The 19,118-nt window shown below is 46.4% G+C and overlaps 1 protein-coding gene across 18 annotated transcripts in view; it reads left to right on the top strand.

Moving 5' to 3' along the window:
• The window catches only part of RASGRP1 (RAS guanyl releasing protein 1), a 289,246-nt gene that overhangs the window by 226,900 nt on the left and 43,228 nt on the right, over positions 1-19,118 (top strand). The gene's annotated exons all lie outside the window — the stretch shown is intronic.

The following is a 19,118-nucleotide window of genomic DNA, read 5'->3' as shown; positions in this document are numbered from 1 at the left end:
GAGCCCGTGCTCCACAACAAGAGAGGCAACGGCAATGAGGAGCCCGCGCACCACAAAGAGAGGTAGCTCCTGCTCGCCGCAACTAGAGAAAGCATGTGTGCAGCAACGAAGACCCAACACAGCCAATAAATAAATAAATAAATTTATATTTAAAAAAAAGAGTAACTTAAAAAATAAAAAGATAAAGCTCCAGTAAATTAAATATGTCTATAAATTAACATGATCCAAATGCTCAACATTGTATCCACAATGCCCAACATGTAATGTAAAATTATAAGACATTTTAAAATGCGGGAAAATGTGACCTATAACCAAAAGGAAAAAAGGGTAATAGAAATGGACTCAGAGTTGACACAAATGTTGGAATTAGTAACTAGGGAATTTAAAACAGCTATTATAAATATGTTGAAGGATGTAAAGTAAGGTAAACAGAAGAGTAACTCAACAGATAAATGGAAACAAAAAAATCAGAAGACTGACAGCACCAACTCTTGGTGAGGATGTGGAACATCTGGAACTCTTAAACATTATGAATGGGATTGTAAAATGATATGATCACTTTGGAAAACTGTTTAGCAGTTTCTTATAAATATATACCTACCCTGTGACCCATCAATTGCACTCCTAGGCATTTATGCAAGAGGAGGGAAACCATGTCCATGATACAACTTATTCAAGAATGTCCGCAGCAGATTTTGCCATAAAAATCCCAAACTGGAAACAACCCAAATATCACTCAGCATCAGAAAGAATAAACAATATGCTGTGTATACAATGGAATACCTACTCATCAATGAAAAGGAATGAGCTGCTGACGTAGTCAGCATTGCTTAACCTCAAAAACGTTTTGCTTCATGAAAGAAGCATTACACACAAAAATACATACTGTGTGATTCCAATATATGAAGTTCTAAAACAGGTAAGACTAATTTATGATTTAAAACAAAATAAGATAATGGCTTTATGGTGGGCTGAGTAGGAAGAACTGACCGGGACGATCAGGGAACTTTCTGGGTCAGAGAAATATGCTCACTCTTGAGAGGGGTTTGGGTTATAAGGATGTGCGTGTTTGTCAGAAGACATCAAACTATACATTAAAATATGTGCCTTCCACTGTACATCAATAAGATAGAAAAATTAAAAAAACAAGCAACCACCAAAGCTGACTAGCAGGAAACTGGTAGAAATTCCTTCTGTAGGAACTTTAAGTGAGAGGAAATCTTTTCACAACCCATTCCCATGTGGTAGAGCTTTCTAGACGGCAAAGCCAAGATTTTCAAGGCCTACCAAATAGCAAATGAAGATGACTAACTTCTGTTTCACCTCTGGTTTAATCCTTTGGGTTCCTCTGTGATTGTGTGTGATCAGATATGTGAGGGCCAAGATCTGAGGGACAAAATGTCTAGTGACTCAGAAACCAGAGCCCCGTTCTGATGATCACTGGTCAGGCGTGGCGAGATAAATAAAACCCTGCCAAGAACATCCTTATTGAATCAGTTGCCCTGCTGCTAGTGAAATACTCTTTGGAACACCCCACAAACAAAAGAGGTGAAATGGCTGACTGCTTGAAAGTTAATTCATGAGACCATGCCGGTGTAAAAGAAGGTTGAAATTTACCAAGAACCCGCATATTTCATTTTAATCATACTTTTGAGTCTGCTTCAGTTGTTTTACCAGAGTCTCTGAAATACTGTAAAATGACTGGTGTTCAGTTCCCCTATGGGTCCTCTCTCTGGCAGAAATATTGTGAGTGGTAAAAGGCCCAAGAGTTGGATGGTGGGAAAGGGAAAAAGACACGTTCATATCCTGGGTAAAAATGCCCCTGCCCGAACAAAGTACAGCAGGGTCATCCCTGGGACTGAGCCTTTGGTGCCCCTTCAGTAACGCCTGGAAAGTGACAGGCCCCAGTGGACACGTCCCAGGGCTCCAGGGAAGCGGGGTGGGAGAAGACTGCCCAGATACCACAGGCGAAGACTCTCCATCAGCAGAGCCTGTGAATGCCCCAGGAGAACTGACGTCATTATGGTGGAGCGTGTGAAGGGTCCTGGTCTCTGGCTTCAGGAGTAAAATATCTCCTCAGAATATGGCTCTGCAGGCCCGCAGGAGAGAGGAGCTTTGCTAAGGAAACTCCCTGCGGCCCACATCCGCTACCTTTGATCGTGGTCCTCTGGCTCACCTCAGATTGATTTCTGATGTGTTTCCAGTGGTGCTGGGGTGCTTCATGGATTAGAACTAACCAGTCCCCACTGAGGAGTCTGTAAGGTTGGCAACACAGCACCTATTAAGTGCTTCGCTTGTGTCTAGCCCTGAGAACAACTGAAAGACCTCACCACTGATTTCTGAAATTGGAAATGTCATCATGAGTTCGTTTAGTAGCTTGTAGGCCTACCCCAGGGCAAGGAGTAAACTAAGTGGTCTAAAGCAGCCTAATCAAACTTGACTGACCATCATATCATCGGAGAGACTTTTAAAAATACAAATTCTGTGTCCATCACTGAATATTTTGATGCAATAGGTATGAGATAAGGCCTTGGGATCTGTTTAGGGGGAGGTCATTTGGTTTATTTTTTGTTTCATCCTAATTTTTTTTTTTTTTTTTTTTTTTGGTTGTATTGGGTTTTCGTTTCAGGGGCTACTCTGTTGCAGTTCGAGGGCTTCTCGGTGCAGTGGCTTCTCTTGTTGCAGAACACAGGCTCAGTAGTTGTGGCACACGGGCTTAGTTGCTCCACAGTATGTGGGATCTTCCAAGACCAGGGATCACACCCATGTCCCCTGCATTGGCAGATGAATTCTTAACCACTGTGCCGCCAGGGAAGTCCCCTCATCTTATTTTCAAGCTACCCAGGAGGTCTTGAAAAGTCAGTCAAGTTTGAAATATTCACTTGCTTCTGGCTAAGCCTGAGCCTATGCACCCGAGGATAGAAAACCTTCGATTTTGTTCTCCTGAAACTCTGCATTAACATTATGGCCATCTCACTAGAAAAAGAAGGAAAAAAAGATACCAATTGTGAATTTTTTTTCATTATATTATGTCCTCTCAGAATGACAGTTATTATACAAATAGGGCCAGAGGAATGCTGAAGTCTCCAACACCTTCTGTTGATCTTTCCTGTGGTTTCCACAGGTGACCAGGTGTGTGGAAAGGTGGGGGGTAAAAGGGGAAAACACACCAAGTGGGGAAGGTACTGAAGAGCTTCCTACAACACAGTCTGCTCTAGACCTATGCAGACTGGCTACAGGATCCCAATTTTACCTAAACCACTAGCATGGATCAGGGGCACATGTGCCAGCTGGTACTTACAAGGGGCCAAGGATGGAGTAACGACATTGACCCCACTGTGACCAGACTCTGAGCCTAGCAGCTGAATTCAAAGCCTTGCCAACTCTTAGCCCCATGCTTGCTGACTTCTTGTACATTTTGGGGTCTGACTTTGGAAGTGGATGATCCCGCATCCCTGTGACAGATCTGGGAAGCCCTAGAGTCATTGCTCTCTTGTAATCATAGATGGCCATCCCTATGGTTCCTTGGCTTCTAAAGCAGTCTGGGAACGATGTTGACAGGAGAGGAATTAAGAGTTAAGATACTAATGCTGGCAGAGTGTGGGAAGAAAAGTAATAACTTCAAGGCACTGAGCTTCCTGAATAACAGCAAAATTAGTTGTGGTAGGCAAAAACCAACCTTTATTTCATGCTCTGATATGATCTCACTGTAGCAGTAAGTGTACACACATGCCCACGTACACACACACTCACACACTCTCTAACCTTCTCTTGGTAGCTATGCAGTTAGGGAGAAGATGCAAGCAGAAATTAAAACAAGATCCTAGGTTCTTTAGAAATGATCCACCGTGAAAAGAGCCTTTAGGGCGTGTGGCACGAGCACCTGCAGTTTTGAAAGATCACTAGGTGAGAGGGTGCTGCTCTCCTCTTGCTGTAGACAGACCATCTGCTTTTTCAGAATTTTATTTCTTTTTAAATGTTTATTTTTATTTATTTATCTGTTGGCTGTGTGGGGTCTTCGTTGCGGTACACGGGATCTCTCTTCACAGGACGCAGGCTTTGTTGCAGTGCGCAGGCTTCCCTCTAGTTACGGCACGCGGGCTCCAGGGCACGCCCGCTCAGTCGTTGTGGCGCGTGGGCACGGTTGCCCCACGGCATGTGAGATCCTAGTTCCCCAACCAGGGATCAAACTGCCGTCCCCTGCGTTGCAAGACGGATTCTTAACCGCTGGACCACCAGGGAAGTCCCTGCTTTTGTGAACTCTTAGAGATCAAAGTAAAGGCAACTCCCCAGTTTCAACTCCCCAACACTGTGACCTTTTCCATACCTCCCATCTACAAGTGCTTTATAATTAAACCAAACTGGACTTCACATCCTTTCCCGAATATACATTTAACTCTCTCATCTCCAAGAGTAGAAACTGTTTCTTCGTTCGCCCAGAATGGCTTTACCTCCATCTTAGTCTGTCCATTTGACCCCTCCTTCAAGACCCACCTCACATGCCACCTCTTCATAAAGGCTGAGCCATTTCTTCCAGTCAAATCTAGCCTTCCCCTTCCCCTGCACTGCCGTAGTGTTTTGTTTGTACGTCCCTCTAGGCCCTTCTTGTGTTTTGTACCATATTATAGCCAGCAGCTTCTGGACAGTTGCTGGGACAGGACCTTGGTTATCTCCGCACTCCCCACAGTACCCAGGCACAGCCCTCTTAGAACAGAGATCCTGGACTCGTGATGAGAACATCCAAGCCTGGAACACCAACCCTACCACTGGTGGTGGTATTATCCATGGGCTAGTTGTTCATCCAGGCTGATAGTCAAAATACTTAACAACTGGTATGGCACAGGCCCCATCAGTCCACACGGATGCCACTTGGACAGACTCAACATCAGCCCTGTCCTTGTGCCCTTCTCATCTGCAAAGTGGCTATGTCCCTACCCACCTCACAAAGTGGATGTGATGGTCAAATGAGACCAAGCACGTGGAAGTATTACGTGAGGTGAAAAATGTTGCACTCACATGTGTCCGGCTGTTTAATGGTATTTGCAGTGCCATGTGGGGTTGGTGGCCCTGCCCTCAGCATTCCCTCTTGCTCTGCTCTGCTCAGGGCAGGCTCCAGAGCTGCCCAGGGAGTTGCTGACCAGTTGAGGACACAAGTCAAAGAAGTCTTGGTGTCAACCTATTAGATCCCACAGAAACTCAGGATGTAAGCTTCTTCATGCATCTCCCTTTACCCTCTCAGTTCTGAAAATGTCGATTTTTCAGTTGATAAGTTTTGGATAAGATAAGAATTCTTATCTAGATCGCAAGCCCAGGAAGGCTTTTTGAACTGTAACCTGAGCTTTTCTCACTTGAGGAGACTTGTTCTGTTGCACAATGATCTTAAAGTTAAGGACCCTTAAAGATATCTGGGAACCTCTGATTGTCACGGTGTTGAGGGGCTGCTCTGTCTAGGTCTGTAAATGGAATTAAATGCCAGTGGCATTAACACAAACTGAAAGAAGAGCCTGAATGTTAGGTCTTATAGTTTCTTGATTCCTCTTTTTACCCTTTCTTCTTAAAAACTGTGGTTATTCCCTTATCATCACCTGCCTGCAACCCCCTCACGTCTCAGGCCTACAAATCCTTACTATGTACCTCTTTCCTCCGAAGACATTTAACTTTCCCAGTAAGTGCACAACTACTGTTTTGTGTTAGTCATTGGCTGCTAGTCAATATCTGTTCTTATACAGAGCAGGTCCCCCTTATCCGAGGCTTTGCTTTCCGAAGTTTCAGTTCCCCATGGTCAACCACAGTCTGAAAATATTAAATGGAAAATTCCAGAAATAACAAATTCATAGGTTTTATTTTCTTATTTTTCTGGGATTTTTTTTTAATTTGTATTTTTTATTTTTTTTAATTGAAGTATGGTTGATTTACAATATCATGTTAGCTTCAGGTGTAGAGCAAAGTGATTCATATATGCATACACACACACACACACACACACACACACACACATGAATATATATATTCCTTTTCAGATTCTTTTCCCTTAGAGACTGTTACAAAACACTGAGTATAGTTCCCTGTACTATACAGTAAATCCTTGTTGTTTATCTATTTTATATGTAGTAGTATATATCTGTTAATCCCCAATTCTTAATTTATCCCTCCTCCCCTTTCCCTTTTGGTAACCATACGTTTGTTTTCTATGTCTGTGAGGCTCTTTCTGTTTTGTAAATAAGTTCATTTGTACTACTTTTTAGATTCCATATATAAGTCATATCATAGGATATTTGTCTTTCTCTGTGTGGCTTACTTTACATGTTGCTGCAAATGGCATTATTTCATTCTTTTTTATGGCCAAGTAATGTTCCATTGTGTGTCTGTGCGTGTGTGTGTGAGAGAGAGAGAGAGACACATCTTTATCGCTTCATCTGTCAGTGGACATCTAGGCTGCTTCCCTGTCTTGGCTGTTGTAAATAGTGCTGCTGTGAATATTGAGTTGTATGTATCTTTTTGAATTAGAGTTTTCTCTAGATATATGCCCACGAGTGGGATTGCGGGATCATATGGTAACTCTGTTTTTAATTTTTTAATTGCACGCCCTTCTGAGTGTGGTGATGAAATCTCACACTGTCCAGCTTCGTCCTGCCCGGGACATGAATCATCCTTCTGTCCCGCAGATCCACATCGTTAGACTCTGCCCACTCGCTGGTATGAGAAAAACATACATGGTGTATATAGGGTCTGGTACTACCTGTGGTTGCAGGCATCCACTGAGGCTGTTGAAACTATCCCCTGTGGATAAGGGGGGACTCCTGTGATTTGGGTGAAAGAAGTGGCCCCATTATAATGTGCACAGTAGGGGACTGGAGACTGCAGGAAACTGACAGGAAGTCAGCAAACCCTTTTCCTTATCCTCAGAGGGTCCCTATTTAGAGGGCAGTGCAGGACTGCCAGAGACTACAGCCCTGGACTCAGAATGAGAAAGTGACAGGGCAAGAATAAGGATGCAGATGCAGAGAGTGGACTGGAGGACACGGGATTGGGGGGGGCGGGGGGTGAAGGGGAAGCTGGGACGAAGTGAGAGAGTAGCATAGGCATACATACACTACCAACTGTAAAGTAGATAGCTAGTGGGAAGTTGCTGTATAACAAAGGGAGATCAACTTGATGATGGGTGATGCCTTAGAGGGCCAGGACAGGGAGGGTGGGAGGGAATTGTGGGAGGGAGGGGATATGGGGATGTGTGTATAAATACAGCTGATTCACTTTGGTGTACCTCAAAAGCTGGTACAAGAGTATAAAGCAATTATAGTCCAATAAAGAGCTCAAAAAAAAAAAAAGTAACCAGAACAACGATTCTTAGTCCCTCCCTGCCACCTCCCAGCTGTGGGACCGCCGAGAGCTATTTTCTCTCCCTTGAGTCTGTTTCTTCATGTGTGAAACAGAGCAACGTCTCCCCTGCAGAGCCATGATGAAAATTAGAGTGCCTGTAACACGGCTGTCTTGTGCCCATCTCAGCCTGTCACTAACCAGTGTTGTGGTTGGACTGGCCCTTATGATTCTTATTATAATTACAAGACACCATTCAGCAATAACCATCAGAAACTTTGAAAAAGTAGAAGTTTATAACTTACAAGACCTGGAAGTTACACAGCATATCTGGAGCCACACAGCAAGGTTCTGGGCCGGGGCAGGGAGAGAAGAGAGAGAGAAAGAGAAAGGACACACAGGCCGGGGGTTCTGTATTTATTAGGGTCGAGGGTAGGGGCCTAATCTTTGATGGGCTCAGTCTTTATTGGTGAATTTAAAACATAAGGGCAAGAGTTTAAGGCATGAGGAGAGGAAAAAACAGGTAGCCCAATGGTCAGTTACTGAAATCAACCATGATCTCTAAAACCAAGGAGCCTCTATGGGAGGAGGCGGCCTGGCCCTTTATCTGGTCTTGTATCTGGCAGTCTGTTTATTTGAGAGAGAGCCGTCTTTGAAGGATGCCTCTTTGAAAGGGATGCCTTGGCAATCAAAGTTGAGGTCAGGCAGTTGCACTACAAAGAGAAGGAAAGACAAATGGCTGTCACGACAGCAGCCCAGCCCACCCAAGTATGGGGGGTGCTCCGTACCTTCCCAGGTAGGCTGGCACCTGGAAGCCCCCAGAGCTGAGATGGAAAGGATGTGCCTTTAATCGTCACAGCCCGTAATGAGCAGCGGTGGGATACAGTGGAAAGGGCACTTACCACGCATGTGACAGTAAGCAGCTCACCTCGCCTTACTCTGTTTCCTCATCTATAAAATAATAAAAATAATACCCCTCCCGCAGACTTGGTGTGAGGCTCAAAGAAGCTAATGTGCAAGGAGAGAAAGCACTAAAAAAATGCACGTTGTCCAAGAAAGAGCTTAAAAAAAAAAATACTTAAAAAAATAAATAAATAACTTTTTTTAAAAATGCGCGTTGTTAGTACTTGAGCAGTGGAGTGAGGTTTCGTGTGCTACGTGACTACGGTACTGTCAGGCAGCCTAGATATTTGGGACCCGCCAGTCAACCAGATATCACAGTGGTTTGGACTTAGTTCAGGACCTTGTTCCTTATCTTGACTGATCTCCTGACTGTCTCTCTGCTGGGAGGGGTGGAGGCAATATATTATCAAGCTCTCATTCTGCAAAGGAGCAAATTGAGACTCAGACATGACAGAGCTCTCCCTGGGCTTGGCAGCCTGGGTTCAGATCCCAGGACGACCATTTACTGGCAGAACTTGGGCAAGTTACCTTACCCCCTTTTTGCCTCAGTTTCTTCATCTGTCATGACACTATCACCTACCTCGTAGAGTTAATACGTGTAAAGACTCTCTTGGAACAGTGCCTGATACACAGAAAACACGCCATGTATGTTTAACAACAAGAGAGCAACAGAGAGACAGACAGTGAGAGAGGGAGAGACAGTCAGGCTGCACTCTGAACACAGCACCTGACTGCACTTTGTCCCAGTCGGATGCTGTGTTCCCTCCAGCAACACCGAATAGCGCTCCTGGTCCTCCCATCTTCCAGTTGGTATCAACTTTGTGAGTTTCAGTGTTGCATTTTGGCTATTGCTGTGAGACGGTGACACAGCACCAGTTCATGACGTGGGCTGCTTGGAAACACCTTCTTATGTGGCCCTTGGCGCTTGAGTAGAGGGCAGTTTTTTCTTTCCTCCAGCTAATAAGAGATTCCTCACCCCACCCATGAAGTTCTCTCTTTCAGAGTCGTTCCTGGGTCCTCATGCAGATTTCTGTCTAGCACCTCCGTAAACCCTAAGAAATCTGTCTTGAGAGCCTGAGGGGCCTTGCACTTAGAACCTAGAACTGGAAAGAAGTTCGAAAGGCCCCCACTTACTCTGCCATGGATTGGAACCGTGCTTGAGGAAAGCACGTCTGGTCTCGTTGGCACAGTCAGTGTGACAAATCACCGTGGACAATCATGAAAGATCATTGCCCCACTCTGGAATAACCAAAGCCTAACAGGAGCAAAATGGTGTTCCCAGTCCAACCAGAGAAATGAAAACAGTTCACCACTGTGGTAGTGCTTCCCGGTTTACTAAGCATTTTTCTGTATTTAGTCAAAGGTAATCTAATCCTAACTGCAACCAAAGAAGCGGCTAGGAGACTCTCAGAATAACTTCTATCTGATTACAAAAGACTTTACTCAGCTCCTTTTACCATACATGACGGTGTGATGATGTTTTCTGTCCAGGCCTATTCATTGCAGAGAATTGTGAGGCAAGGACAGCTGCTACGGTGAAAGCACCCTTTGTGGTGAGATGGTGTTGGGGGCAGTGCTGTTTTATGTCAACATACACCAGTTGCTTCAGCCTTGCTGTGCACCGGAATGAGGTTATCTAGGCGTCTAGGTCTGTTAGCATCAGGTCAACATTGAGAAAAACTTTCAGAAGCAGGCTGAGTTTGTGGCTAACCAGTAAGTCTCAGACAGGCCTTGTGTTGTTTCACTAGGTCAGTGTTTGGAAAGTTCCCTGAATTGTTTCTTAATACCTATCCAGCCTGTCAACAAATATGCAAAACAGACCCAGGATTTCACAGACAAGACTGCAGAGATAGGAATGAGCTCCAGGAAGCCAGGAGAGAGCAGAGCGAGCGCTGCCCCAGATTCCCTTCCCTGTCATGTTGTGTCTTTGCCTTGCGTCCACTGCCCCCGTGCTGGCCTCCCTCCAGCCACCTGCAGGCAGCTCTCTGTGTGCTCAGGAAGCTGAGCCGTGGCCCTGCTGCCCTTCCCCCCCCCCCCCCCCCCCACAGCCTGGTACATTCCTGTGGTGCGGCGGGGGAACCGTCGCTGTGTGAGCCAAGCAGGCTGCGTTGACAGCAGCTCACCAAGGACTCAGATCACAGCTCCTCTGCGCAGCTGGATAATTCGATTGCTCCCAGGGGCTTGGATGGGCCCAGAGAAGCGGCCGCCTGCCCAGGGTGTTCAGCGGGTGCCACCTTCCAACAACGGCTCTTGAAATTTGAGGTCATGGCTTCATCCCAGAGTCCATCACTGGGTCTCCCCAGCACCCGTCATGCCTCCTCCTGCCCCTTGTCTTTTCGTGCCAGCCCAGCCCCTTGACCTCCACACCCAGGGCTGTGTCCAATTTGCAGAACCGAAGAGGACAGCTCCCCTCACGACTTCTCAGACCCCTGATTTTCAAGACATGACAGGTTTGGGTGGAGGCTGCAGTCCCCAAGGAGGGCCGCTGCCTTGCTCAGCAGAGGCAGTAGAGCTAAAAGCTCTTTTTCACTTTAGGCAATTCACGCGCATGGTTAGACATTTATAGATTGCAATCGCTCATCCGAAAAATCTAGGTCATCCTTTACATAGAGCTTCACGCTTCGGAAGAAAAGCCGTGCCCAGGGAGGACCGTCCCCACTGCTGTCTGGTTTGGCTGAGGGAGTGGAGCGTCTGTTGCAGGAGGGGGGAGAAGTGGGCCCCTGAGGGAGCTGTGAGCTCTCAGGGGACTGGGTGTTTTCACCTACGTGACCACAGGCTCTCTGGGGTCTAGGTGTCCTAGCTAAATGGCGCCAGTAACAGCTCTCACGTTGATGTCATGACAAGTGGTGGGTCTCAGGGTCTGGGTCTCCAGGAAGATTTTTAGTCTGTACCATGACTGCAGCGAGAAGGGCAAGGTTGATCTGTGGGTGTAGGGCTTCTTGGGGAGAAAGAGAGATGTGGGTGTGAGTAAGAGGTTTAGCCTTGTAGCATGCATGACTGGAAGTCAGAGCTCTTCCCAGTATACCTAGTCCTCACGCCTCACCTCCCAACAATCCCCTGAGGAGAAGCAGATGCCAAGGGAGGAGCCCTGGGCTGGGGGACAGAGGGCCCGTCCTGTCCAGGACCCTGCACTCACCAGCCCACGGTGCCTGCTATTCAGAGTTGTACCAATCGGGTGCTCAGCACAGATGATTCTGTTTGTGGAACCTCAGCGTTATAAAAACAAAGTCTTGCCCTCAGACGTTCCCGTCTAGGGAGAGCAGTGGCTCTCCAGCTGCTGGGGGCTTCAAGGACGGCTGTGTGTGCCCATGCACGTTTTGTGCGTGTACCCGCGTGTATGTATCTAGATGCTGGGCAACTTGAACGCCTGCTCCATCTCCCACTCCACCACCCTGGCCCAGCAGGACGTGAATAAATCCAATAGCACAGGGGGAGCAAATGCAGTTCCTTTCCTTCGCCAAGTGCCTCCAGGTCAGCCTCTCTGGGACAGAAGTTGAGAGACGCCTGATTAGACCACGTCCCCTTTATGCAGGAGGAGTAGCCAGGTTTTTCTGTTCCCTGCGTCCCTGGCTTTGGCTGTCAGCGCCCCGGAGGGAAGGGCTGAGCCTGCCCAGCGCTTTCCCACTTGGGTGAGATGCTGCTTAAAGGCCTGTTGCAGAAGTTCCAAATAGCAGGTCTCAGTGAAACGGAGGCTGCCATGTTGTCCATGTCATGGTGTCCCCCAGCCAATGCAAGTGAGTAATTAAAAGCTAGTTGTCACCAAGATACTCAGAGCTCCTGGACAGTGTGCTGCGCCAAGGAACAGAAAATACTCCAACCAGACCTTCATTTTCTCACTCACGTGGTAGGCTCCCCACCGTGGGTCTGGGTATGGTATACCAGGTTATCCCAGAGGGAACCAGAGCAGGGCTTAGGTGTGTGAGGAACTGGGAGCTTCCCTTCTCCCGCATTCTCACCCTACCTTAAAATGTTCGTCCTTGGGTTCGAGCACCAAGCACTCCGAGAAGTCGCTCTTGTGATGCAGACATCCGAGAGGATTCACACGTGCGTCCTCCTCTCCTCCCGAGGAATGTGATGATCAGGATTACCTGGTCAGTCAGTCACCAGGCAAGGCCCTGAGGGCACGAGATCAGGAGTGAGGTGAGGAGGAACGTGCGTGTGGGAGCACCTGGCAACGAGGCGCCCAGGTAGGAAGGAAGCTGAGCAGGCACCGCCCTGCCGCCCCCGGGTTCATGGCTGCGAGCGGCGGCCGTGGTGCTGAGAGCCGATTGCAAGCATCTCCTCCAGCTTCACCATCTGATTTCATATTGGTGGCTTGGAATGGGCCACAGTGGGAGTATTAACACCACCGAAATCTGCAAACACAACAGATCTACCCCCCAGGAGAGCTGTTGTTCAAACTCTTAACCGTGCATCCCCAGCGGCAACCACGCTGGTTCTCACCCTCGCCCCGTGAGGTGAGACTCCATCCTTATCAAATCACCTGCTTTCTCCTGGTTGTCCTCTTCCCGCCAGCCTGGAGGGGCTGGGGACCAGAAAAAGAGATTGAGGTCGTGCCGATCGACACATGTTGTAAGCTGCTCCGGTAGTAGAACCTCTGAGAGTTCAAAGTGTGTGTGTGTCACCACATTCGTTCTTTCATGTCCTGCCCCAGCTGCAGCTGTTGGCCCTAAAAAATAAACCAACAACCAGCAAACCAGTAAACTTATGTTCAGCTTGCCAATTTTTCTACAGTCTCCAAACAGAATCTAATGACTGTAATAGTCTTGCTGTCATGTAGGGTTTATGTCTTTAGAACATTTATCACGTTGTGATCTGTTCCGAACTCTGTGTGTATCTGTCAGGTTGCGCCTCGATCCAGCCTCTCCTGTTTCTGGAGGTACGGACCTGCGTTAGCAGCTGCAGCCCTGCTCTAGGCTCTAGATCCAGCCCTGCCCCGTGGCTTTCTGATACTCGCCTCACCGTTGCCATTTTCTGGCCCCTGGTTTCAGCACGCCTGTGATTGTGTATGTTCCTCCCACCCCACCCCCAGTGCTGACAACTTGCTTTCCTTCAGTTTACCGATATCTGACATTCTGCCTTTGGTACAGACAAAATCCCTTCACACATCAAGGGATTTCCATGGAAACCGAAACAAAGGGGAAGAAAGGGCTCCGTATAGGAGTTTCTCTGGTGTTTTATGTCCATTCTACAGCAAGTCATTCCTGCCCCATCCCCCAGACAAGGCTGCACTGTAGGAAAGTGGCCCCCACCCCTCGTCGGCAAGAGGTGGGGCCTAGAATGCAGCCGCTGGCAAGTCTGTTCTCACAGGAGTCACATCATCAGGGAGCAGGTCATCACTCTCGGAGGCAAGCATCTCCTTTAAGATTAAGTCACAGGAAGGAGGAAAAGAGTCTACAGGCCGACGGAGAGGCACAGGGCTGGACCAGGTGGCCTCTTGAATCTTGAAGCGTTGTCACCTCACTGCAGATGTCAAGAGGTGGTGCTTCCTGCATCATCACCGTGACTGGATGGGAGCGCTCCTTCGCCTGAACTTTACCACCATCAGCCTGATCGCCACAGGTTTCACTTCTCACACTGACTGCCTGATATCATGAAGTCTCTTGGATGTGTCTTATGCTCCCCCTAGATTGTGAGCTCCTCAGTGACAAGCGTTTTCTTGTAGCTCTTCATATCTCCTTTGGTACCTAGGTCAATTAATTATAAAATGTTTTTAATGGAAGTAGAATGAAAAGTTCTGTAGAGTAGTGAGAGGACTGTATCCTCTCATTGCAAGGGTGTGAGTAGAGCCTAGTCAACCAGTTAGCTGTGATGCCTTTAGGAGGAGGTAATGCATGGGCTAGAAGGTTGAGGTGGAAGACAGCTAAAGTCTTTTCCACCCTGAGACTCTGCGATTCCGTGAAGCATAGCTAACACGAGCGCTGAGTCTAATGATGGAAAACCAGTTGTTGACTCACAGAGAGTTGAGTCTCCAAATGGCTTTTCTCTTTGCTCTGTGGAGCAGTGTTCCACAGGTCAGGTGGGTCTTTGACCAGCATACGTCTCTAGCAGCACACACTGCTCCCCAGGTTGAGTGACGGGGTATGTAAGATTGGCATTTTATGTCCCACTCTGGTTTCAGCCCTTTAAAGAAGTCTTCCCCTGAAGTAGAAGGAGAAGCAGATGGTAATGAGAAAATATGCACATTTTATTATGCATTGCACATTTTACTTATTAGAATTTTTAGTATGACACCCTGCATTTTTCAGAAGCCTAAAGCTGCAAACAAAATTAAATTAGTCACTGAAATATTTAAATCGGCTTACAGCAATTATATCAAATTATCCAAATAAAATCCAGCAGCTTGGAAGGTAAATTCCCCTTGACCACCCACTTTGAAAATCTGACTTTCAAAGGGAGGCTCTTCCCCTCCAGAAGGAAGAAAGAAGCGCTGCTCCGCGAGATGTGAGCCGGAGGGGAGTACATCCTTGATGAGGTCGTATGGAGGTCAAAGGTCGAGTAGAGGAGAGGCGGTGGCGGGAATGAGGGCAAGTGAACATGCCAGGACATTGTCCTGTGGAAAAAAGGGGCACCGAGGAGGGCGTTTGGACGGAGGTGCCGAGAGTTATCCTCTCTTGACCTTGCCATTTGCCACCCGCCCTCCCACAGAGCATGTGAGGATTCACACACCGCAGTGGGGGACCGTCACGGAGAGGGTGTGCAAGGTAACAGTGGAGCGTGGCTGTGACTCTTAAGCACAGCACCCTTCTTATTTCAGAGACAACTTGAATGATCAATATCAATCCACCAAGGCACTTGAGGGTTTTTTAGAAGTCATCAGATGCAAAAGCTGTCCTTTCAAATGTGCATTCATTGGTTCCAATCTAATATCCCAGTGACATCTCCTTAGGCTTGTGGCCCTAAGGACTGGAAGAGATCTTAAAGCTCATCTACTTTAGCCCCCTCCCCCATTTAATACTTGAATTCTCTATCCTGACAGACGGTCGTGCAGCGTCATGGAAAGAGCTGGGGATCAGGGATCAACCAGACCAGGAGCCAGATCCTAGTTCCTCCACCCGTTGTCTCTTTGACCTAGAACAAATGACCTGTTCTCTCTGTGCGCTGATCTCCTCAGCTATACATTGTGAGCAGTGCCGGCGTTGCAGAGGTGTTGCGAGAATTAGAGATAACATTGTAGAATTGCTTAGCATAGCCCTGGTATTGAGTCGGACTTCAGCGAATAATAGGTGCAATGCCAGCTACAATAATGTAATGACATGTCCCTTCCCAGCCCTCTCTTGAGTACCTCTGTGATGGGAATGCTTCCATCGTTGGGCAGGCTTAATGGTTGGAATTCTCGGCCACGTGTGGTGCCCAGCTCTCTTTCCTATTCATCCGCTCTGGTTCTGCCATTTGTGGCCCCAGAGAATAAGTCTAAACCTTCTCCCACAAATAACATTACAAATATTTGAAGATGATTGTAATCTCTCTCCTGAGTCTTCTCCATGGTAAACCTATTTGGGTCCTTGAATCCTTCTGTACGTGACTTGGTTTTGATCTCGCCCAGGATACTTCTAAGCCCCTTTCCCTGACATAGGAGCATCCATAGAAAGGTGCTAGTCAGCCACAAAGAGCAGTTGAGATAGCAGGTCTTAGATTCCGTTCATACCAAATAAGTCTGCAGCTATGTCCTTAACTCCTGTGCATATCCTGCAAATATGTTTCAGCTTCTCGTGCTCTGTACCATAATGTACGGGAATAGGAATACTACTGTATACTTCTGTGAGGAAAGGTACCTTCTAAAAACTCTATTGTCAGATGCTGAATTGAAAACTTACATCCCCATGACTGTGGTAGATTTGATTGTGTTATTGCTCTCCCCCCCCGATTTGTACCTTCTCTGTGTCAGTGATCTTTTCCATGTGACTTTGAGGTTCCTGCCCTTTGACTTGAGATTCAGCAGTGACTTTCTTTGGCCAACAGAATAAAGCAGGAGTGACAGCATGCCAGTTCCAAGCCTAATGCCAGTTCCAAGCCTAATGCCAGTTCCAAGCCTAATGCCAGTTCCAAGCCTAGGCTTAAGAGGCCTTGGGTATTTCCAGTTGCCCTCCAGTGCCCTGCTAGCACCATGAGAAGAACATACCCCAGCTAGCCCACTGGTCCAGGGAAACTGGGGGGCATGTAGGGTAGGAGCCTCAGCAAAGCCCAGCCTACATCAGCTGACCTCTAGCCAACTTACAGATACTTGAGGAAAAAAAGATTACTGTTTTCAGTCATTTAATTTGGGGGTATTTTGTTACGCAGAATTTTTGTGGCGGGAGATAAATATTACAGAAATTATGAGGGCCAGAAAACAGATAGCAGTACTAACCCTACCTCACCAGAATGTAAGCTTAGAATAAGTAATGAAAGTAATGTTTATAAAACTATAACAGGCTAGATGAATACTTCTTAAAAATGATTTATCAAATTGTAACTTCATTTCTTTTATAAACTGTGGCCAAGAAGAAAATATGTGTGTAGATTATATATGATTAAGGAAATAGCTAATGAAAAAAGCAAACTTAATATCCAAAGATACATGAAAAGTTAAGGCGTCTTCTATTTGGTACAGTTCACTCATTTACTCAACAAATGTTTGAGTGACTGTCATGTATCAGCGCTGTTCTAGACCCTAGAGATATGGCTGTGGGAAACACAGACAAGGTCAGGTCTTGTGAATCTTATATTCTAGTGGAGACTCAGAAAATAAAAAATTAAATAAAAAAGATAACTTCAGATCCCTGATGAGTGTAGTGAAGAAACTCAGGCAGGATCATGGCTACCTTAGGTGGTTTAAGGAAGACCTTTCTGAGGTCTTGTGAGGACGTGACATTGAAACTGAGAGGTAAATGACGTGAATGGGCCAAGGGAAGAAAGGCCTCATGGAAGGAGGTAACAGATGCAAAGTAGGAATGAGCTTGGAGGGTTTGAGGTATAAACAGGGCTACAGAGAGGAGTAATATGGTACGAAATGAAGTGGGAGACTAAAAGGGGCCAGAACATGTAGAGCTCTGTTGGCTGTAGGAAGGAGTCAGTGTTGTATTACAAGTATAATGGAATCCATTGAAGCATATTAAGCACATGACCTGATTTATGGGTTTTAGGAGCTGGCTGCTCCTGGCTGCTGTGTGGGGAATGGATTGTGGGTAGGTGGACAAGAGTGAAAACAGGGAGGTCAAGTAGGTCTTCATGGTAATGGCTACAGCTAGCATGATGGCAAGGATGGGGGAACATGGAGACGTTTGAGACATATGTTGAAGGTAGAATCAAGACTTGCTAATGGATTGGACGTGAGGAAAACTGAGAACTGAGGGGTGACCCCTCTGTTTTTCGTTTGGGTAACTGAGGAGAAGTGAATTGAGGAAGGGAGAGGTCAAGAATTTTGTTTGGATGCGTTAAGTCTGAAATTAGACAGCTGTGTGGACTCGCCAAGTAGGATACGGGACACACGAATTTGGTACTCAGGGCTGAAGATGTCTGTTGGGCAGTCATGGGCATGTCAGTGGCATTTTAGCGAAAGGACTGGATGAATTCCCCTACCTAGAAGAAAGAAATTAAATTTTTTACATTCAAAACTTAAAAAGTTTACAATTTTAAAAATTGTTAGAAATAAAAGAAGTGGGAGGACTAAGCCACAGAGCACAGTGACATTTAAAAGCTCAGCAAAGGAAGAGGAGACAGAACAAGAGCCAGGGAGAGAAGCAGAGAGTGTGATGCTGTGGAAGCCAAGAGAAGAAAGTGTTCCAGGAGGGAGGCAAGAGTTGTCAGCTTGGGTTGGGTTGGGTTGGGTTGAACGCAACTTGAGTCATAAAGTAAGATGAGGACAGAGGAATGAACCCTGGTGACCTTGAAAATAAAAGACTTAGTGGAGTAATAGAGGGAGAAGTCAAAAATGGAAAGGTTGAAAGGGAATGGGAGGTAAGAAATTGATGACAGTGAGGTCTTGCTGAAAAGGGGAACAGAATGGAGAGGGCAAGAGGTTTTTCTGAAAAGGGGAACAGAGGCTAGAGAGGGTGAGAGTTTCAGATTTTATTTCATTTTGTTTTAAATAGGAGATTCTGGGGTGTGTTTAAATGCCAATGGAAGTAAACCAGGAGAGAGAGAGAGAAAAGTTGATATTTTCTCTTGAGGAGAGAAGGTAGACAAAGACAGTGTCCGTGTTTCCTTGTGAAAAAGGAGACATCGAGCTCAGTGGAAGCATTGACCTGTGAAGTTCCTTCCATGGTAACAGAGGAAGGCAGGCAGTAAGAGTAATAGAATGCGGGTGAATTGGTGCATTTGGTGATGGGAAGGTGAGTGGTCTTGTCAAGTTTGCTTATATTTTCTCAGTGAACTATGACTTTAAGTCATTATTTGCAAGTGAGCCAGAACTGCTGAATCCTGAGCCCAAATGCACTATGTCCTTCATTTATCATCTGGTACACTTGGAAAGAATGAAAATGACGACCCCTTTTGTATAATGTGCTTTTAAAGAGCGAGCAAATGATAGAACAATTCATATATATTCTTTGGTTTGATATTTTCCCCTGAGTCATTCAAGTTCCTAGCAGGGGACAGAATTCACATGGTTTATTTAAAAGAAGACACTTTAATGAAGGGGAACTACTTGCAGAGATGAAAGTGGAATTAAGAGATGCTGCATCCAGAGACTATCAACAGCCAGAAGTCACTACCACCTTTAGGACCAAAGGGTCAAGGGAGATTAGTATACAGTATTAGATCCCAGTGAGAGCTGGAGCCCTGAAAGAGGGACCAGGCAGCATGATCATTCATCGAAGAGGCCTGTAGCTACAGGGAAGTGGTGCCAAAGCAGCGAGGGAAGGAGAAAGAAATATCCTGCTTCTCTCTCCTCCCATCTCTTGCTGATGCTTCCCAAT

The sequence above is a fragment of the Hippopotamus amphibius genome, chromosome 2, assembly GCF_030028045.1.
Source record: "Hippopotamus amphibius kiboko isolate mHipAmp2 chromosome 2, mHipAmp2.hap2, whole genome shotgun sequence".
Taxonomy (NCBI): domain Eukaryota; kingdom Metazoa; phylum Chordata; class Mammalia; order Artiodactyla; family Hippopotamidae; genus Hippopotamus; species Hippopotamus amphibius.
Note: the sequence above shows the minus strand (reverse complement) of the source record. Positions and strands in the feature narration are given on the sequence as shown.